Below are 23334 nucleotides of genomic sequence, written 5' to 3' on the forward strand. Positions count from 1 at the left end.
GTTTTTATCTAGAGACATTTCACAGAATCATAGCAGGAGTTTCTCAAAATACAGTTTGCTAGAACATACCTATTAAATAAGAATATTCATGGGTGGTTCTTAGACTGGATGTTTTAAAAATATACAGTTCAGCTCATCCAGATGATATTGATACACCCTGGTTAGTAAGCATTGTTCTCTATGAACATTTTAATCATTTTATTCATTTTTATTTCTAACAATAGACTATGGGTACATTTGAGTTGCATCAAAAATAGCACAGATTTCACTAATTCTTGGCAAGTCAATGACATAGAATCTCCATATCCCATCCAAAGTCACACCTAAGATATTGTTGGGAGTTCCCCAGGGTTTTTATCTGTAGTCTTGAATAAGTTTGCCATTGCTCATTGCCACCTACCACCAATTATCACTAAATATGCATCGTGTATCCTCATGTCTATAAAGCACTGTCCCCTCTGCCAGGTATTGCTATGTCTGCCAGGTAGCACTGTCTTCTGTCACAACTGATAAACCAGAACACCCAAGACGTCTGATGCATTGTGTTTCATTGGCAAGGTGAAACCTATCCTCCCGCTCCCCTCTGTGCTCCACTATGCTACAGGCATACCTTGGTACTGGTGCTCATGCCCCAACATCGTACAGAGATCTTGGCAGAAGATTTCAGTTTTGACTTGTTCTCCATAGATCTCAAACATGAATGAAATATAGACTGGGTCGAGAAATACACCTGCTGTACTCAGATTCATCTACTCTTTGCTTCTCTGCTAGGTTGGTTGTGTCTGGCTACTTCTTCCCTTAGGAACGACTCTCTCCTAGAAAGTTTCTCAGGCCCTCAAGTAAGTAGTCCACCAGTTTCCCAGGCATGACAAGGTCGGTCAGAATCCCATCTTAGGCTCATGCTGGGAAACCATTCACTCCTCTGGCCTCTAGCTCTTATCATAGAGTTTAAGAGCATGGACTCTGAAATCAGACTGCTTGGATTCGAATTCTATCTGTACCATATACCAGCTGTGTGACCTTATGGAGATTATTTATGCCTCAGTTTCCTTATCTGTAAAATTGGGGCTAAAGTAGTACTTATCTCATATGGTTGTTATAAGGATTCAATGAATTTATGCACGTATAGCACTTAGAATAGTACCTGGTAGGTAGTAAATGCTATGTGTTAGCTATGATCCTTATTCTAGTGTTACTATAATTCTAGTATTGTTCTCCTCCTGGGTTTTCCAGATCTGTGAATAGACATGAGACCTCCAATTGACATCTCAAACCATTAGAAAATCCTCTTGGCTCTACCTTCAAAATAGACCCAGAATTTGAATACTTCTCATCACCTACACCTCTACTGAAGTGGTCCAGATCACTATTGTCTCTCTTCTTAATTATTGTAATAGCCTTCAAATAACTCTCTACTTTCACCCTTGCTCCCCACTCCCACCAGTTGTGCTCAACACAGCAACCAGAGTAACTACTTAAACCTCAGTTGGATTATGACTTTCCAATGTTGAACACCCTCTCATGACCTTCATTTCAGAGCAAACCTTGAAAAATCCCTAGATGGCCTTACAAGTCTCTTCATGTTCAAGCCCCAGTGACCTCTCTGACCTCCTCTCCCAATCTCCTTCTTAATCACTCCATTCCTGTCGTCTTGTCTTGTCATTTACTATTTCTCAAACATGTCAGGCATGCTCTTCAGGGACTTCGCATTTGCTTTCTTCTCTGCCTGGAAACTCTTCCTCCAGATATCCACATGACTGTTTCTCACCTCCTTCAGGTCTTTGCTCAAATCTCATTTGCTCAGTGCACCTTTTCCTGAATGTATGTTTAAAATTGTAGCCCCTCCAAAATCAGCACTCCCTGCTTCGTGAATTTTTCTACATTGCACTGAACACCACCAGGCAAAATGTATGGCTTAATTTATTGGAATATAATTGTCTCCACCCTTTTCTGTAAATATATATGTTCTCTGAGGTCAGGTACCATGTTTCGTCCAGTGCTATAGTAGATCTGAACTTGGCCATGTAGGTACACAATAAATGTTGAATAGTGTTTAAGCTATTCTCTGGATGTTGTCTGAAAACATTTCATAGTACTTATAATAGTTATATACTAAATGCCTTAGGCCTCAATATACCTCCTAATGATCTTGACTTTTCTTTTGCATTTTCAGAAAGTATTACCAGCCCCAGTCCTAGTTAATAGAAGGAGATCTGTGTATCTCGCCAGGATCTAGAGTGTGAGTGAATACCTACTAGGAAAGAAGCAATAGCGTGGGTACCTTGGTGGGAAGAGCATCACGGAGCAGTTAGAAAACCCGATAGAATTCTTAAGCTGTAAGCTGCCTTGAAGACCTTAGAGAACATATAATGCTTTATTTAACAGAAGGGCAAATTAAGGTGCAAAATGTCCCATGATTTGTTAGCAGCGCACCGAGTTTTCAGATTGTAGTCTAGATGTCAAGTTCAATGCCATTTTCATTATGTGTGATCCTTATCTCTACGTGGGAGCTGCTGCGCCATCTAGTTAAGGGACACTCAACAGATAGAAACAAAACAACATGAGAACAACTCTAAAACTAAGTGTAGTGAGATCAAAATAGCATTGTAAAACCTTGATCCTGAAGGGAGAACAAGAAGAATGATCAGAATTCATGTGGGTTTATCTGAGATGCTTCTCGAAAGAGATGCATTTTGACGTACTTTTGAGGCAGATAAAGGGTTGAACTGAAAGAGGAAAAGCTTAAATTATAGATGAGGAAGAGGAATAGACTGCTCAAAATCGTAAAGCAGGAATTAGCAGGTTACTCTTTTTTTTTTTTTTTTTTTTTTTGGTCTGTTTCTTTGTGGAAATCAAGGTTACAGCAACAGATAACCTCAGCTAGAGGAAAATGGTCAAGTCTTCGCAAAGTGAAAGTGAGGTTAGTGGTTTGTGGGTGCTGAGAGAAGGCAGGAATTTGACGGGTTGTTTTGCATTTGAGGTGGGCACAGGCTGACCAGATAGATGCTAGAAGGGGGATGGGCTTAGCAGATTGGGAAGCAGACCTAATTTTTGGAAGAGCAAGAAAAAAGAAGGAATTTGAGCATCATTCTCTACCTTGTCCGCATTTTTCTTTCCACCTGGTTGTGACAGACATACCCAGTAATATTTTCATCATCAAATCTATATGCCAGACAATTCTGACACTTAGTAGATGTGTGACATTGAGCAAGCTGCTTATCCTCTCTGAACCTAGATATCCTTGTTTTTAATACAAATGATAACTGTAGCCATCTCTTAGGGTGACTGTGATGACTGAATGAAATTAAAATGCTACCTGGTTCATAGTAGGCACTAACTTGTATGTAGATCTTATTCTGTATAACAGAACCCTGTATTTGTATTATACTTCACCACATATATAGCCTGATAATATTCATTCTTATTTGTTCCTCACATAAACCTGGTGAGGCAGATGGCATTTTGGTGGTGCTTGTTTTGTCAATAGTTTTATTTTTTGAAGGGCTATTGCTTGCCATTGTCATCACTTAAAAGCAATTGCTAGCTTATATGTAAAAAGCATATTTTTTCCGGTTGCTTTTTCTATGCAGGATCATTCTCTGTACTATGCTGTTTCAAAATCTAGGGCCAGTACCTACATTTTTCTAAATGTCTATTTCTGTGTCCACTTATTTCTTCTTTGTAGCAAACAGATGCAGGACATTTGTTGAGAGGAGCTCTTTAAAGGGCACTATTATGTTTCGGCTTTTAGAGATGGACTTCTCTGACCTTTTAGAAGCTAAGACCTTTTATCCAGAGGGAGGATAATGTTTGTTTACGTTGATGATTTCTCATCTGTGACTATCCAGTTGGATGATATAGAGGGTTGTTGATATTGAAGGTCCACATGCACTGTCTAGGCTGGGCTTACAGCTCAGGTAAGGGTGCTGGAGGCTTACATGTTGGAAAAGAGCTAAAGACACATGTTCGCTGTGTCATATCCATCAGGACACAAGCTTTCCCACTGTGTGCAGAGTTCCAGACAAGAGAAATGAATGACACATTGAACACCAAGGTGAAGAAATGGAATCAATCAGTGTCTCTGAACACTCTTAGAGCTCAGTTTCTCAGGGACTTGACTCCCAGAAATACTTTCTGCATCCTTTGAGACACAGTCTAAGACAGTGTGCTTGAGAGAAAGACAGAATCAAAGAGAAAATCCATGCTCGCACAGTCACAGACCAAAAAAAGAGTGAAACTAAGAGAGACAGACTGAGGAAAACATAGGCAGAGATGGACCACGGAGAACTCCAGTATTCTCTATATTAATGTAGAAGTCTGCTTTGGCCAGAGTTCAGAGTGAGACAAACAACCTGCCATGGGGACTGCGTATAAAACCAGGCACACGGGACTTCCCTGGTGGTCCAGTGGTAAAGAAACCACCTTCCAATGCAGGGGACCCGGATTCTATCCCTGGTCAGGGAACTAAGATCCCACAGGCCACAGGACAACTAAGCCCCCCAAAGCCACAACTACTGAGCTCGCGCACCTCAACTAGAGAGCCCGCGTGCCGCAAGCTACAGAGCCCACCCGCCCTGGAGCCTGCATGCCACAACTAGAGAGAAAACCCGCAGGCCACAACTGGAGAGAAGCCTCACGCGCCACAACTAGAGAGAAGCCCGCGTGCCACAGTGAAAGATCCTGCATGCCGCAACGAAGATCCGGTGTGCCACAGCTAAGACCCGACGCAGCCGAAAATAAATAGATAAATAAATAAATAAATCTTAAAAAAAAAAAAAATTACCAGGCACACAATGTGTCCTGGACAATATCAGTGTTCTGCTGAGAGACACCAGAGCCACCTGGGACAGGTGGGGGAATCTATAACCTGGAAGGTCCATAATGAGAAATGGGGATGGGGCTTCCTAAATATCTACGGAATGTGCAACACCTCCAGAGTCACCAAAATGATCAGACTCCAGTGGCCAAGACTCACTCGGCATCTAGAAAGCCAGAGGCCAAAGCCTATCAAGTGAACTCCTATGGACACCCAGAAAGAAATTGGGCTTTCTACCCAAGAAAATGGAATGATGGGGAGATAACTGAATGGTGATGCTCAAAGGTGTCAGATGCAGACCTGTGTAGCCAAATGGGGTGAGGGGGAAGGAGGCTGTACCGAAAACATGGATAGAAATGATCTAAAAATATGAGATATGGGACGTCCCTGGCGGTCCAGTGGTTAGGACTCTGCACTTCCACTGCAAGGGGCGTGGGTTCCATCCCTGGTCAGGGAACTAAGATCCCACAAGCCATACGGCTTGGCCAAAAAAATATATATGTGTGTGTGTGTGTGTGTGTGTGTGTGTGTGTGTGTGTGTGTGTGTAAATGGGATAGTTATAACTCGGTTTATATCCTAGCAATAATTTAGAAAAATGACAAAATAGTAGACAGCCTAAGATTAAGACTAAGAAAGCAAAGGAGGTCTCAACCTACCTATCTTGATGGGCAATTGTTCTTCCAACAGATGAGCAACTTATGAGATTTAGATCTGGTAAATTGTTTTGAAAGTGACTACCTTCAGTGAAGAAGAGTGGACCTAATATTCCCATCCAGTCTGCAGGTAAGAAACTTGAGAGTCATAACCTCTGCCAGGAACCTTCTGAGTAGAAGTCATATTTCTTCTATAACAGGGAGGACAGGGTGTGTAATTTAAAACAGTTTTAGAAGTAAAACAAATTATATAAGTAAATCATGATAATGACGCACAGACAAATATACAAAACAGACGTGAAAGAAAAATTGATACCACTCCTACTCTCATCCAAAACTGACATATTTCACCGTATGTTCTTTCAGACTTTTTTCTCTGTATATATAATATTTATGCATATATTTAAAAATGCAAATCATAGCATACTATGTATATTGATCTGATATCTGCCTTTCCTCCTACAGTATATTATATATGCTTTTTCACGTCGATTCATACAGTTCTAGGAGGTATCTACATCATGATTTGTAATGAATACGTAATATTCCATTGCATGGATGAAACACATTTTATTTAACTAGAATTTGAACTCACACCTGACTCCAAATCCTATGCTTTTCCCGACAAATGATAAAACAAGACCTAATTTAAAATGTACAGATTAAGATGTAACACAAGAAGGGTATGGCTGCAAATAAAGAATTCTAGGGTTCCTTTTATTGGTCGGGGGGTGGTATAAAGAGAATGACTGACTTTAAAATTGTAAGTCAAGTATGCATGTTAGAAAATGAAGGATGACGTCTAAAACTAAGAAAGAAGGGACAGCAGTTGAAAAAACAACTTTCCCATCAGTTTTCGGCCCAGTAGTTTGAAAGCTAATGTGATTACAAATATACCTTGCTTTAGAGAACCCACACAATGCAGTGAAAATAGCCCTGGAATAGGATTCTGAAGACCAGTATTCCTCTTGTAAGTGAGCTGGTTACTCATTGTGTGACTCCATAGACACAGTCGCTCAACAGAGATAGGTCTGTAGAAAAGGACGGATGAAGGTTTGGGTTTACTTTGTAGTTTTGTAAATTCCACCTGAAGTTCTTGTCTACCTTGTTGGGAATAAGAACAATTTGCATTAGTCGATGTATTCGATTTATATTGGGGCATCTCTCCTCAATGAGTGCCAAAGCAATTGCCCAGGTGGCTTTTCCTTTAATCTGATTCTGTCTACTGCCTTACATGTCCCTCAGACAGCAGGTTCTGTGGCTGGCATAGGAAAGGTTTCTTTAGCTCTGCAGCCCAGCAAGCCCATTGCCTTGGAATAGTTTCTTTGTCAACATTTTTCCAGTTCTGCCTTGGGGTGCAGGGTGACAAGAGATGATGGGCCGTCAGGGATGGGTAGAGGATCCTGCATACTGATAGAGGTAGTTTCCTTGGCGGCAGTTATCTCCCTAAGCATAGAATTTGTGTCCATTCGGATCACCAATGACCTTCTCACAAAGCCCACTCAAATGAACTAAAAAACTACACAGATATAAAGAGAAGACCCAAACCTTTGTCCTGTCCTTAATAAGCTCTTGTTCCTCTTTCTTTTCCATGCCGTGTCTCTCAGTGCCACCTCCCTTTATCATATCCCGTATCTCTTCCCACTGTCTGTGTGCGCCTAGATCACAGAATAAGGCCTAAAATCCACTTAACGTTCTCCCAGTATCAAAGTACACTCTCCTCATGGCACTGTATCCAAAGAATAATTGGTATGTTGGGTGAGTGTGCAAGCCCACGGCCTATTGTCCTATTTGTCTTTGATAATGGGACTAAGCCAGGCTGGCTAGTTAATGAGCCAATTATTTTAGGACAAGCCAGTAGATCTGGACACATAGCTCTGTAGCTTTGGGGTTTTATTTTATTAAGACCTCTTTTCTTCAGGGCTTGCCTTTCCCATGGGGAAGCTCTTCATGAGAGTCAGAGGCCAGCACTGCAGGTACCTAACTTGAAGCAATGTGATATGTGAGTGTTCTGAGTCCTCCAAAAGATAAAATTGGAAACTTTAAGGGAGAGATTGCTTCTCTCTCTCCCTTTCTCCCTCTCTCTCTCTATCTCTCTGTCTCTGTCTCTCTCTCTGTCTCTCTCTCTCTCTCTCTCTCTCTCTCTCTCTCTATATATATATATATATATATATGCACAGACATACACCTATATAATACACACATACATATACACATATGTGTATATATACACACACTTTCTTTTTACCTCATAATTTGCTTTAATATGATGTAAAACTTTGGAAATGTGCATATCCTTTGCCCATGTGATTCTACTTTATGCTAATGAAATAATCATGGATATGTGAATGAAGATTCAAGTTGAAAGAATGTTCATGTAATCATTATTTATAATTGAAAAGTCCTAAATGTCTGGTAATATGGGGCATCATGTACAAATACTATGACACCATTAAAAATAGTATTGAAAATGGGAAAATATGTTCCTGAATATTGTTAAATGAAAAATACAGGTTGCACACAGTATGTAATATGAGTGTGTGTGTGTGTGTGTGTGTGTATAGTTTGTAATGATCAGATAGATATGCACCAAAATATTTGAAGTGATTTACTCTGGGTTTTGGGGCTATTGGAGACTGAGCAATAAAAACTATATCAACTATTCTTATATAAATTCTTTAGAATTTACAATTATTATCATTCTGTTACTTTATTTCATCTTTTTATAAATAAAAGAAGTAAAAGCTTGCTAATAATATCATTGTTCCTATATTCTTCCCTCACCCCCTCATACTGAATCATACAAAATAATAAATTATTTATATATCTTTCCAATCACTGTGAACAGTATTTTTCTTTTTGTCTTCATTTTCTCATTTGTTACAATAAAAGAATATTGCTTTGGTTATGAGGGAAAGTTATTAAATTTTCTCCCCTGATACATTTACATTTTGATTTAATTTGCAAGAACATTGTATATAAATGATCTCTTCCTGGCATGAAATTACATGAAACAAAGTATAAAGCTGTGTAGATTGATCTAAGTATATCTAGGTGTATCTTGCTAATTGGTATTGTTGCCTATAAACTCTGGGATCTTGGACAAGTTACTTATCCTCTTTGTCCTTCAGTTTCCTCATCTGAAATGGGGATAGCAACAGTTTTCACCTCATAGGGTTTTTGTATAGTTTAAATGAGACAATACATGTATTTACACTGCTGTCCAGAATTGAGGAATTTTCAATACATAGCCATTATTATTATCATCTTTACCAATCTAAAAGGTGTCTAATGGATTATATAATATGGTAGTTTTAAAGCGTGGCCACAAATTCTTTGACCTTCTTCACAACACATGGAACCTAGCTTCCCTCTTCTTAAACCTGGGTAGACTTGTGACTGCTTTGAACAACAGAGTATGGTGAACATTATGCTATATGGCCTTTGAGGCTGAGTTTTAAAAGCCATCTAGCTCTACCACTGTCTCTTGGAACACTCCGAGGCAAGTCTTTTAAGAACCTTGTAAAAAATTCAACTATTGGGACACTCCTATGCTAGGGATGCCACATAGGTGCTCTGGTATCAATTGAATCCAGCCTTCCAGACATCCCCACCAAGGCACAGGTGTGTGAGTGCAAGAGGGGAAGCTGTCTTGGACCCTGCAGCCCATCCCATGCACCAGCTTAGTACCACTGATCGACCCCAGTTGATGTTACGGGGAGCAGAAGAAATGTTCAGCCAGGCTTGTCGAAATTCCTGACCTACAGTATCAATGAGATAGAATAAAATGGTTGTTGTTTTAAGTAACTTAGATTTAAATAGTGTGTTAGGCAGCAGTAGTAACCAGAAGAGATTTTGCTACTAGTACTAGGGTAATGCCATAGCACTGAAAACCCCTAGCATGTCTTTGGGGTCAGGCAGCAGATGGAAACCAGAAGGACATTGAGGAGACTGTTAGGGGAAACTTTGTTGTAGCTCCAGGAAGCGGTTAATGATGGCTTAAAAGAAAGCAAGGAAAATGTTGTTGGAAGCTAGAGGAAAGGAGAGACTGTGTATGCACTAGCAGAAAGTTTAACAAAACAGATACAAAATGTACCTGTACTGACGCTTCCGGCTAAAGAGATTTCCATGCAGAATGTTGAAGATATCACCTGGTTCCTTCCGGTTTCATATCATAAAGTATAAATGGAGCTAAACTAAAGAAAGAGTTCTTCAGTTCTCAAGAAGAATTCAGAGGACATGTAATAGAGCCAGGACTTAATAGATTCAAAAATAAAACTGTTTCTCAACTCCTATCAATATGAGTAGAAGATCCTCAAACTAAGAAAGGACCTCAAGGCAAAGATCAAATCTAAGAAATGTGGTCTTTGGGAAGAAAATGAAGCTAAGGGTGTGGTAATAAAACTGTTAAATCTTGAAAAAGACTTAAGATGCAGCCTCATAGTCTCTTTAAGACAGACAGAAGGCTTTCCAAGGATCCAGCTTCACCGAGAGTAAAACATATTGAAAGGCTTATCTTGAAATAATCTGGGGGTATGGCTTTTATCTAATGGAATGGGTGGTTAATGCGTATAAAGTTAGTAAGTTTTAAAAACAATTATATCAGTTTAGACTGAAAGGGGCAGAGAAAATATAAAATTAAAAGAGAGCCTTGGATACGAAACATCTATGATCAGGAAAAAGGCTGAGAAAACTACTTAGTTGCAAACGTAGGTTACTTTTTGTGAAAAAGGAAGAACCAAGAGACCAGAGAGTGGAGCCAAGAGCCAGGGAGTAAAACTGGACCCTAATAAAGAAACTGTATGAAAATTCTGGGATCCAGAATTGTCTTGCACCTAGAATTGCTATGTGCTTCCTACCCCCTCTGTTTAAATGGAAATATCTATTCTAATTATGTTATGCCCGCCCGCTGTTGTATGTTGGGTGGAAGATAACTTGTCTCATTTCATAGGTTTTCACATTGAAAGGACCCATGTCTAAGGAACTGAATCCAAGGAGCCTCATCTTCACCTGGACTGATTCAGATAACAAAGTCCTGGACTTTAAACCTGAGCTTGTGGCCCAGATTGGATACACTTGGAGAGTATTGGGAAGGATTGAGTATATTTTGCATGTGTGAGAAATATACATAATTTTTAGCCAAAGAGTACATTGTGGCTGTTTTTAATAAATGGTTCCAAATTCTTTGACATTCCTCACATGGAGAGGAAGAATCTGTATCCCTTCCCCTTGAATCAGGTTGGCTTATAAGTTTAAATATCTACCTTCTGAGGTGGAATCTTAAGAGGCAATGTAGCTTTCTTATGTTCTTATGTTTTTTTTTTGGGGGGGGGCTCAGTCTAGGGGAAGTCTGCTGCCTGAGACCACATTGCTGGAGGTGCAATATGTCAGGTGCTCTAGTTGTCAGTCCCAGCTAAGCTTAGCCTCTAGACTCTGACAAAATGCAAGATACGTACGTGAAGTCATCTTGGTTCTTTTAGACTATGTAATTCCAGCTGAGTACCACTGAGTGATCTCAGTCGATCCACGTGGAGCAACAAATAACTCAGCTGAGTCCTGACTGAATTCGTGACCTACAGAATTCATGAGGTATAATAAAATTCACACTATTTCATGCCATTAAGCTTTGGGATAGTTGGTTATGCAGCAGTAGTAATTTAAACCTGTAGTTTTAGTGTTACCTGCTAAATAGAAAATGCCTTCATATATAAGAGAAAGAAAAAGTGATATCCAGGTATGCCCTCAATGTTCACTTTAAAATGACTCTTCTGTGGCCAACAGACAGTTGACATTCTTTGATGCCTGTAGTGTTGCATGGGAGCCAGAAGTCTTTACAGGAATAGACTTTGCCCGAGACATACTTTTGGGCTGTGGTATGGATACCAAAAAACTCTTCCTAGCTCCAAGACATCTTCCAGTCATTCTGTTTTAGTGTCTGAAACTCCTTGCTTTGGCATAAAGTATCCTCTGTGTTGGAGGCCTGGAGCAATGCAGAAACTGCTGCAAATGGGATGGGGACCTATTATTAGCCATTGGTAACCCATGGCAGATACCTTTTAGATACTTTTCCATTGTCCTCGGAAAGCAGAGAGAAAGGCCCTGGAAGAAGGAGGTGTAAAGTGGGAAGGTTTATAAATGAGAGGAGAGAGTGATCCCAAACATGGGATGGAGAGAGGGTAATTGAGAAAGACAACCCTAGGTGGGGTTCTACAGAGGTGAGTCTTAGCAGTTGGGAACAATGTGAGAATACCAGGTATCTATGGATGAGTTTGCAAAGAGCAAGATTAAGTTATTTATTGTTATGTCTCAAGGACAGACCCTACATGGACTTCTTTTGTGGAAACTCTCAATTGGTAAATGGAGTCTTATTTTATTTACACACACACACACACACACACACACACACACACACGGAGAGAGAGAGAGAGAGAGAGAGAGAGAGTTTGATGGCTTATTGCCCTAATAATAGTATTTCCTCACACTTGTACAGTACTTCCCAGTTTATGAAGCATATTTGCATGCTGGGAAGGAGCAAAATATTACAGTCCCTTTATATTTTTACATGAATGAACACAGTTTTGTAAAGATGAAATGACTTGCCCCAAATCACAATCTAGGTTACACTGGAAAAATTATCCTCAAATTCCATGACTCTTGACTATCTCTGCCACACTGCCTTTAGGACTCAAAGTTGTATCTTCTTTGTACATGTCAATTTACATTCATATAGAACGCGTACAAAGTGAAATACTCTGTGTGTAGGCACTACTAATGCATTTTTTCTCCTTACTAATTGAAACTGAAATGCTCACGATACATCATTATAACAGACACCAAACAATTGTTCAGATTGAATTTAGAGCCTGGGATGCAGATCTTTAAGTATTGTATGGATCTTGGAAGCCTTTTAATTATACCAGGAATTCAGTTTTAATTTTTGATGGTATTATAGATGCCAGAAGACAGAAGATTTAGAGTGTAGATCAAATGGAGTTAAAGTAAGGTAATTATGAAAAATAGAGCTCCTCCTCTTTTAAGGGTGCCATGGTACATGCATACAGATAACATTGGATAAAGAGTCCAAAGCAAAATGAATTACCCAGGGATGAAACCATTGGATGACTCAGCCCAGCGTCAGGACCCAGGTTTGGTTCACATTGAGGGGGAGGCAGTATGGAAGGGCAGTGGAATATATGCTACCGTATGATTCAAGAATCCTGGTTTCGAAGTCCTTTTTATTTTGACTGGCTATGTGGCTTGGGCAAGAGGTTCTTTGAGTTTCAGTTGAATCGTCAGCAAAGTGGAGATTTATTTTTTTACCTGTCTGAAGGCAGGCAGCTAGAGCAGATACTCTCCTGAGAGCCCTTCCCATTTCAAGGTCTAAGATTGTAGTCTTTCCTCTTCGGTTTCCCTTTCCCCTCTATGGCCCTTTCACTCATGAATTTATCTAAGCCCTTTGTAACTGATTTATATTTTGGCCTTCACGGTAATGAGTTCCACTGAAGCTCTAATTCCTTTTTCTTTAAAACCCACACTTTCAAGTGCCGCAGGCATGTGGAGTGAGACTAGTACTCCAGGTCTTGGTCCAATCTGCTCAGTTTCTTGGTGACACTAAGTCCCAGGCTGATTTGAAACACCAGAAATGCAAGAGAAGAGCTGTGGGTAAAGGGGAAATAGATTTAAGCCCCATCTTCATTTCTTTCTTAAATCACTTGCATGTACAATCCATGTAGTATTTTCTTTGTAAATTTAAAAATGACTCCTCCAATCCTTTGCTTAATAAAAGTTAATTTAGTTTAATTTCATTATTGTCAGACAACTTACATTTCTTAGGGCTGGATATTTGTTATAATTTTTAATTCCATTATAAATTTTTGCAATCATCAGAAAATAACCAACAGTGTTATTATATAGCATGAAAGAGTTAATCTAAGTCACAGTGGAGAAAGGTACTATGGAGTAAAGTATATTCATAATCCAAGAAAATGGAACTTGTTCGCAGCAAATATTAGTTATGGGAACAATCATCTGAGCAACGTCACTTATTTGAGGGACAGGAAATAACTGAATCTCATGCCAGTATTGTTTTACAACCCAGATGATATTTGTTTTGAGTCAGAAGACAATGTGGTTTTTAAATTGAGTTATTTTTTAAATTAAATTTCCTTTCATATTTTAGTAAGTCAGGATGATGAATAACTCTACATTAATGGATCTTCCAATGTATTTCTATAGCTAACATCAAGTCACCTCACACCTTAGGTGGGGTTTTCAAACTGGAATTGTACTTCATAATTTATTTTGTATGAAGAAACAGCCAACCCATGTTTGTTCTTTCATTCAGCAAATATTTTTAAACAATCTGCTTTGGGGCAGACACTGTACTAAACACTGGGATATCATGGTGAACAAGACCGATGTGTTTCCTGGCCTCATGGGATTTAATGTCTAGTAAGAAGACAGTCATAAAACAAGTAATCACAAGTGTTCATAGCATTGCTAAGGGCAATTCAAGGTGAGGTTTAAACCCATGCTCAAGCTATACATTATCAGCTGTGTGTCCTCAGACAAGTTACCTTCTCACAGCCTCGGTTTATTTTTTTCATTTTAAATAAAGGAATAACAAATACCGCCTCACAGAGTTGTTTGATAATAGAATGAGGTATTTGATAGAAAAGTGTTCTGTAAAGTGTGAAGTAGTGTGTACGTATCAGTGCTGCCAGTATTATTCTTTACATACATTCATTTGCTTGGGAAGTTAGTAGGCATACTTAGGCCATTTAGATTCAGAGCCCTCTTACTTGTTCCTTCATTCCTGTGCCTGGTCACCAATTCTCACCTTCCTTTATTCCTTATACCTCCTTGTACTCACTGCCCCCACTGACCCTGACCCCTCCTCAAAGGCCTCTTTGGCTCGATTAGGAATACGAGTTTCAGAGCATTAATAGTTCTATTCTTGTTAGGATATTCCATGAATGGCTACCTAAGACATTACTCATGTCTTCTCTTGGTCGATTTATTCTGTTAGCTCAGTAGGTAATGATACTTTCGCAAGGATATGGCATAGCCATTCTTTCCAGTGGTATAGTAGACCCCGACTCTATTTTCTCTCTGCCTCGGAATGCTGGTTAAAGTTCCTTTAATACAGACTCAAAACTTAAAGAACATTCATATTACCTTCTTGGAAAACAGCAACTTACAGAAGACTGATCTTTCTAATGGAAGTGGACCAGGAAAGCCAAGACTATTTGAAAGCACAATGAAGGGACTATTATGAGAGTTTGCTTCCATCCCAACATATCCCCATCATTTATCTTGCCAATAAGTGTGTGATTCCCTACTATTGGTCACTGATTAAAGCCAAGGCATTGAAACTAAGAATTCACAGAAAATAGTTTTTAGAGAAGGTGGGTTTGAGATAGGGTTTCAAAGCTAAGCAAAATAGATTAGTTTAATGAGAAATAGGCTATCATTCAAAGGTTTTGAAAAGTGGAGTAATTTAATGAAAATGGAAGTCTAAGGCATGTTAGGTAGGCAGTGTCATGCGTGATGTTCTGCAGTGGTAGCAGTGCCAGAGAAGCATGGTGTAATGATAAAAACCTTGACTGAGAGTTGGAAAACCTGACTTCTACCCCTGACACTGATTACGATTAGCTTTGACACCTTGAGCCGTTATCCTCTTTGGGCTTCAGACTTCTAATTTGCTTAAAAAAAAGTGAGGAAGTGGAGGTAAGACTAAATAATCCCTTCTATGAAATAAGAAAAGCAGGTACAAGGTTACTAACATAATCTGATAATGCTGAGAAGACTAGATACATAATGGTGGCAGTGGAAATGAGGCAGAAAAAACAAATTGGAGAACTATTGTTTGGATTCAATGAATACGTATAATAGGTGGATTGGGGGAGGAGTCTAAGCCGTCTTCAAAGTGTCAGTTTTGAATGACTAGGTAAATGAGATTGACAACAGAGACGGTGGAATAGAGAGAACTATGTGAGTGAAGAGGGTCAGCTGTCAGTGAAGTGGGAAGGGATTCAAGATTGTATGATACTCTGTTGGGATGTGAACATATATAGAAAAAGGGAGTGGGCAACTATGCCCATAGTATCGCAAACTGAAAAGCGCTTAGAAGAAAGTATTTGGTGTTTAGAAGATGAGGTCATCTGAGAGAAAATCAATGGGGTCAAGGATATGCAAACGTGTACATATGCATGCACCACACATTTCCTTCTCCATGATATGCAATATTGTCTCTGGACAGATGGAGAAAACTCAAAACATCATGATCCATGTTGGAGGTCTTTGGTATGCCTTTCATTGTGTACATGTACATTGTGTACACTGGTTGGGAAAGAGTGGACTGGAAATAAAATATAAAGGGGTTGTCGATACGTTGAAGGTTAGAAATTGTGAAGCAAAGTACAAATGGAGGGACTTCCTATGATCCCCCGGTCTTATTTCTATATACTTTTCAGTTCAAAATAGATCCTCTTTCATGGTCAGTGGGAAAGTCTACTTTTTACTTCTCTTGATTTCTTGATTTTTCTATATGCACAGAAATCCAAGAGCCTGTTTAGTAATTATCTGCCTTTCTTCTTTTCCTTTCCCCCTGTCATGTTTAATTCCACAACCATTTTCTTGAAAATGAGGTTGGATAGAGCAGAGATGTGTTGTACCTTATCTGTCGCAACATACTGAAAGGAACTCACAATTGTGTACAGATTGTATAACACCTTTAGATGAATCTTATTTCCTTCCCTTGGATGGTGCTAATAGAGTATGAAAGCAAAACATGATTATATAAGATGATTACTATGGCATTGTATAAAGGCCTGGAGTCATTCAAATGATTTGGAATTAAAGACGTGTGTTTTCTGAGAAGTCCATATTATTGTTGCAGAGATGAAAACCTTTTTCTTTTAGCGGCTAGAGTCTCAAGATGTTTACCCTCTTTTCTCTTCTTCTTTATCCTAGAGACTTCTCAAAATCTCTCCAAAAATAGTTGCAGTGCAAGTGAATAAAAAGAAATCTTATCTAGTGAAAGTATTAGAAAAGCTTGGTTTTCCTCTCAGATAAAAATAGTCTTGTTATCTATTTGCACTGTGTCTTGAGTGTCGGTAACATACAAAGTGAAATGTGTAGCATACCCAGACTAGGAAACCATTGTTAAAGTCTTTTTGTGTAAGGGATGTCGCTTAACTTGTCTCTCACCCTGGGCACCAGAAACTTGACTGCCATTGTCAAGTGGGTTTGACCATCCCAGGTAACTCTCCACAAAATGCCAGAGGGTTTCTTTAACACGTAACTTGAGGAGACAACAAAAAGTTTAGCTGGACGACAGAAACACAACGTGATGACAGTTTCTTAAGTGGTTAAGCATCTGTACATACAGTATTCTGTAAATGATGAGAAGTAGTGCTCTGATATGAATATCTAATTTCTTTGTACAAGGAATTTTTTTAAGGCTTTAACCTCTTGAAGGTATGAACATTTCTGTGTTCTTATTGGATCCACATTTCTTTAATTTTGCAGTTGTCCAAGTTATTCTGATGCTTGTCAGAGTGCCTGGAGCTGTTCTTGCCCTATGCTGCTCCGCCCTGGGGGTGTTCTATATCAGGGCCCTTTATTTTAGCCTCTGATGGAACACTCCAAAATCATTTTCAGTTCAGAGTACTTAGTTGTATTCCTAAAGAACCAGGGATTCTCTCTGAAATGTCTCCTGTGTGTTATATATTACCTTGGGAATGATTTCTTGCATGTTTCTTTGGCTTTCTATTTCTCTCCTGTGAATGTTCCATGTTTTCTGGGAAGCTGCCTCCGTCCACACTGTGAAGATGGAAAGTGTTTTAAATTCTCCACTTATTGTGGTGGAGAAACTAACTTCTAGACTGTATCTAAGTTGTAATGGCTGAAGCTTAGGTGCCATAGCATTTACTATTTTTAAAAATTAATTAATTAATTTTTTGGTTGCGTTGGGTCTTCATTGCTACGTGCAGGCTTTCCCTAGTTGTGGCGAGCAGGGGCTACTCTTTGTTGCGGTGTGCGGGCTTCTCATTGCGGTGGCTTCTCTTGTTGTGGAGCACGGGCTCCAGGCACGCCAGCTCAGTAGTTGTGGCACGCGGGCTCAGCAGTTGTGGCTCGCAGGCTCAGTAGTTGTGGCGCACGGGCTTAGTTGCTTTGCGGCACGTGGGATCTTCCAGGACCAGGCCTCAAACCCTTGTCCCCTGCATTGGTAGGCAGATTCTTAACCACTGCGTCACCAGGGAAGTCCCTTTAGCATTTACTATTTAACACTATTAAACATTTCCCCCTGGTTACAGCAGTTTAGGATTTTATTGTTTTATACTGTTGTAATGTGGACTATGCTTGATCTCAGTGGTACTTAAAACCAGACATGACTTCTGCTTTCTTGAACCATAACTCCAAATTGACAGACAGACTTAGAGCTGAAGGAAATGACAAGAGACTATAAGAGGTAGGACTTTTTCTACTTAAATATGTTTTTTTAAGTGTGGTGGCATTTGTAATTGAGACTGCAATTAACATATTTTTGCAGATTTCTTTGTTTCAGTGGTTACACTAGTCACTGCTTGGTCCAAGGGTGGAGTCTAGGTTAAAGAATGTCTCTGTCACTAGATGAAGATATTTGCATGGAAAATCACATTAGAACCTCAAACAACGAGAGTCCAATTAAGTGCACTCCTGAATTAATTGGAATATTCAAGTGATGCTTCAGGTTTAGGAGAAAATGATGGATAGCTGGAAACCATTCCATATCAAGCAACTAGTGACTGAGTTATTTATTCATTCATTAACTTAGCAGTAGACACTGGGTACACTGACAAAGGACACAGTCCTTGCATTCAAATTACAAACAGAGAAATAGATAAACGAATGATTACAATGAAATGTTCTAAGTGTGGACCTCAGCACAGAATAGTATGGAATGCATAGGACAGACAGCTATGGGGATATCAGGGAAGGGTTCTTGAGGTGGTGATACATGAAGCTAACTTTGAAGAATTAACAGAAGTAGGCCAAGTGATGTGGTGGGAAAAGGGCACAGGGCACTCTAGAAACATGAGGGAAGAAGGCATATAGTAAGAACTGCAAGGAGTTCAGTATGGCTGCAGCGCACAGGAAGACATGGGCTGTGGCAGAAAAGAAGTTGGACCAGTAGGCAGAAGCCAGATCATGTGTACGTCAGGTTAAGGCATTTAGAACGTCTCTTGATGACATGGGGGAGTTACTGAAGAATTTTCAGACACAAGGAGTCATGGCTGTATTTGCAGTTTAGAGATTTCTCTGGTGCAATGTAGAGCTGGTTTGGAGAAGTTAAGACAAGAAGAAAGAAGAATAGCTGGGTATTGTATTAGACCAGGTAAGAAATGAGGAGGTGGTAGTTGGATTAGAAGGGATGGAGGCAGATATCAGAAAGCAAGAAAGATTTATGAGGTTGAATGGACAAGACATGGTGAATTTGACACAGACTGAGATATAGAAAAGAGGAGAACTAGAAGGATAGGACATAGGGACACTGATAAATTCACTTTTGTATATGACAAATACTTGGAGGTGAAAATCACATTTGCCAGGGGCTTGGACTTTGGCCAGTGGCATAAAGTCTGCCAGTCCTAAGGCCTTGTACCAGCCTCATTTAGTAAAGAGAGACTCAAGGATGTTCACTAGACCAGATTGATTAAAGAAAATCTCACATTAAGCTTCAGTTGCACAGCAATTTAATTAGCTAGAACCCGCCATTCCCATAGCATCTCTCTTATTGAAGCTTTATTGTAGTTCTTAGAAGATAAATCTATCCTGGAGTTGGATAATCTATGATATAACTGTCACTTTGGCCCTTTCATTATTTTTAAAATGCATCACGTTTGCCTAATCACTGCCAAGGAGACAAGGAGCAATCCTCTCCTTTACAACTGATCAAATTCTCTTTAGTCTGATTTTCGCATTCTCTGATACCCCCAGAGTGGATCTGTTATTTTTTCCTTGACCCTTTACTCATAGTCGTTATTGATTTTTCCTGAAGGGTGCCAAAGCAATTACTGCCTACCTCTTCCTTCACCCTCCATGAAAGGATCTCAAATGGCTTCTTAGGGCCCTACAAAATCAAGGGTTGTTTACGCCAATCACACAACTCAACATTTTTTCTCAGCTTTTCAAGATAAAAGTTTAAAATGCCTCCTGATTAAAGTGCTTCTGTGATTGTTGCTCTGCATCAAGGTCTATACTTTCTTTTTCTTTCCTTCACGGTCCATGAAGCAACATGGGGCACAGCCTCGAGTAAACAAAATGCTGAGAAATGAAGGAGTTCAGATTGCTATTATTTCCTCCTTACCTGTCTAAAAGCTAGTGGAAACTCCTTTGTTTCTCTTGTTTTTACTTACAATCCTTTTTAGTGTCTAAATCTCCGTTGTTGCCCAGTGTGCCTGTGCTAGTGAATCAAATTGAATTGACCTTTGATGTTTCCTTTGATGAATGGTCTTTTCAGGACTGCTGCCATTATTCTGAGCTGTATTGATCATTGTCAGTTAAAGATTAAAAGAACATGGCAGGAGGGTCAGACAAAGGTGGGTTTGACTTCTGATTCTGTCATTTACTAGCTGTGTGGCCTTAGCTACGTCATTTAATTTTTCTGAGCTCCCTGTTTCCTCATCTGTAAAAAGGCAAAATCATACACATTCTGCTTTCTTCTTGGTCTTGGCGTGGGTTTCAAATCAGGAAAGAATATCTTTCCAATTTCCAGACATTAACACATGTAACTTCGTTACTTGTAATCTGTAATAGGGCATATACTTAGAAGGTATGGGAGAAAAAAAGTGAAAATTTTTACTGCTATACTCTGAAAGATACAATGAATAATGTATGGTGATTGGCAGAGTTTACGTGTTAAAGCAAAGATATTTACAGAAAGTTAGTTTTTTTGAAAACAAAAACATGAGAGCTAACGTTTATTGGGCACTTACTAAATGTTAAACACTGTTCTCTATGCTTTCGATGAATATCTCATTTTCTGGTCACAAGAGTGAGCTAGGTATTATTATTAGGGGAATTTTACAGATGAGGAGACTTGTTCCAGTTCACCCGGATACTAAATGGAAGAGAGAATTTAAATTTGGGCCTGATCCAAAAAATATGATCTTAGCCACAGTGTGGTTGGACTTCATAATCTTGATATAAGCTTGTTTCATTTGGACTTGCCAATTTATCCTACAGCTGTATTGCAGCATAACAGGCTAAGTTAACTGGGGTACCAGTTTTGGCTGTGTGCAGGGGAGGAGGTAGAAGAGTGCCAGCAGCTACACAGTGCAGTGAGTGATGGTTCCTAAATTTTAGAAATTACCTTTTCCCTGATTTCTGTGTCAACCATAGGAGTCGGTTTAACAAAGTCCAGAACAGATACTCAGAGAGAAAACTCTTGAAACCACTTTTGCTCACTAGACTTTAAAATTCTGGAAGGAAAGGCACCCATTCCTGGCAGAGAGGCTGGCACATAGATGGTATCCAATGAGTGTTTGGTTTTTTTCTCTTATTTCTCAGCAGAGCTTTTATCTACCCTGAACCCCTGTTGACTGTGACTAGCTGTATAATTAAGCAACTCTGCAGAAACCAGCATAAAATGAGATTCAAATATAGTGTTTGTGTCTACCGAGCACTTCTTAAAAGTTTCTGTGTACAAGAGGATTTGTATTTAATCAATTGTGAAGCATGACCAAGATATATAATTTACCTTGAAAAAAATCTCTGGTTGATAAATGTTTAGGAAATATAAGGTGTATCACATTGAAACTAAATATCTATTAGGTTATTTTAGATGAAGTGATTTTAGATAAAGACAACTGAAAGGAATCTTGAGAGTTCACGTAGGCTCCCCCTACACCTTAACTTTGAGGAGGTACGTGCCAAAACTTTACAAAAATCTCTGAGGAATTAATGATGGTTAAGACTAGTTGGAAAGGGATTATGCCAGTCTTCTTATTAAAACATTTCCCTATGTTCCTACCTTTATCATTAGGGTAATAATTTTCAAATGTAATCGAGAATCAGAATCACCTAGAGCAGCAGTTTTCAAACTTTTTGCATTTATGATCCCATTATACTCTTAAAATTTATGAGAAGCCCCTAATATTTTACCCATTCCATAATTACCAAAAGAACATAGTTTCATGAAAACTTATTTTCCAAAAAAATCGTAAAATAATGAAGTTGCTCTACATTTTTTGTAATTCTCTTTTAATATCTGGCATAACAGAAGGCAGCTATGCTATCATATCTTTTTCTGCATTCCATCTGTTGCAATATGTTGTTTTGTTTGAAGTATAGGAAAAACTGCAGCCTCACTCAGATATGTAGCTGGAAAGAGAGGGAGTATTTTAAATAATAGTCTTTATAGGTGATTGTGAATATTCTTCTTGATACTATCCCAAAATTCAACAAGTGGTAGTTTTTTAAAGGTTTGTTACAATATTGCTTCAGAAACCATATTAATGAACTTTTCTTCCTCTGTTTCATTACCATCCATTGATTTATTTTGCACTCTGAATGGATCTTTTGACTCATCATGATGTTGTAATATCATTTATTGGTCATTTGGGAATTTTTAATTCAGTGAGTTATACAGATCTTCTAAATGTTGACAAATTTTTATATAATATCAACAATAACATTTATTAATATCAACACTGATCTTAGAAAAATCTTTAAGGGTAGGAAACTGTCAGGCTCACAGTTGCAGGTCCAAGTTTTACAAAATTTGAATTTTCCCTTGAAAGCTTGAATTTTATCATTGGCAACAAATACCATCTCTGGTTTTCCTTGAAGTGACAGGCTCACTTTATTAATTTCTTAAGAAAATACCAAGAAATGAGCAAGTCTGAATAACCGTAGTTTGTCAGGCTTTCAAGTGAAAATAGTGTTCAATGAGAAAGGTAGACAACCATCATACCTCTGCATGTCAGAAGTGCTTTATGCAGATTTTGCATTTTGTTACACAGAAGAGTAAAAAGGCACATACCCGAGGATCAAGATTTAACAAAATTAATAATTTTAATGCTTTACCAAGGGCAGTTTAAAGTGAAACTGTTTTTTTTTTTGTTAAATCACAAATGAATGGCAGTGAAGAATACAATGATGACTAGTATTATGTGGTGTCACCACCTGGAGTCAAGGCACCATTAGAGCAAATGTCAGCACAATGAAAAAAGCAAATAATGATTCTTATTATAAGAATAGTTTTGAAGACTGCCTGAACCAGTGAACTTCAGGGGTCTGAAGACCATACTTTGAGAACTCCTGACCTATAGACCGTCTTAAGATGCTGATTTTTTTTTTTTTTTTTTTTTTTTGCCAGACTTCCAGAAATTCCAATTCAGGAGTTTGGGAAGGGGTCCAATAATTTGTAACTTTAAATAGCACTGCAGAGGATTTTGAGAAAGTGGCCTATGGAAAACATTTTGAAAAATACAGCATTATAGGAGAGATGCCTTCACTTTGGCTATGATTATATGAACTGGAATATATACCTGCCTAAAACAACTGATTATTTACTTTAGTAAAATTAGTCACCTAGCTGCTTTATTGATTTGTTTATTCTATCCAGAAGGTTGAGTTGATAGTCCTTTGCGTGTATTAATCTTCTGTCTTACATCTCCCATATCCACTTCTTTAATTAACTTTTGTTTTCTTCATTTTGAACCCGTTTAGACTCTGTCTTTCTTTGATAGGTTGTGAAAGTTAAAATTGGGCAGACATACCATCCTTTTAGGCTCTGACCATGCTAAGAAGTAGTATCTGCTGTGTTTTCACATCTTAAAATAATCAAACTGTTCTTCCGCTTTGCTATTCCTTCT

The sequence above is a fragment of the Delphinapterus leucas genome, chromosome X (assembly GCF_059928025.1).
Source record: "Delphinapterus leucas isolate spDelLeu-1000000601 "Yukka" chromosome X, BTC_Dleu_Yukka2, whole genome shotgun sequence".
NCBI lineage: Eukaryota > Metazoa > Chordata > Mammalia > Artiodactyla > Monodontidae > Delphinapterus > Delphinapterus leucas.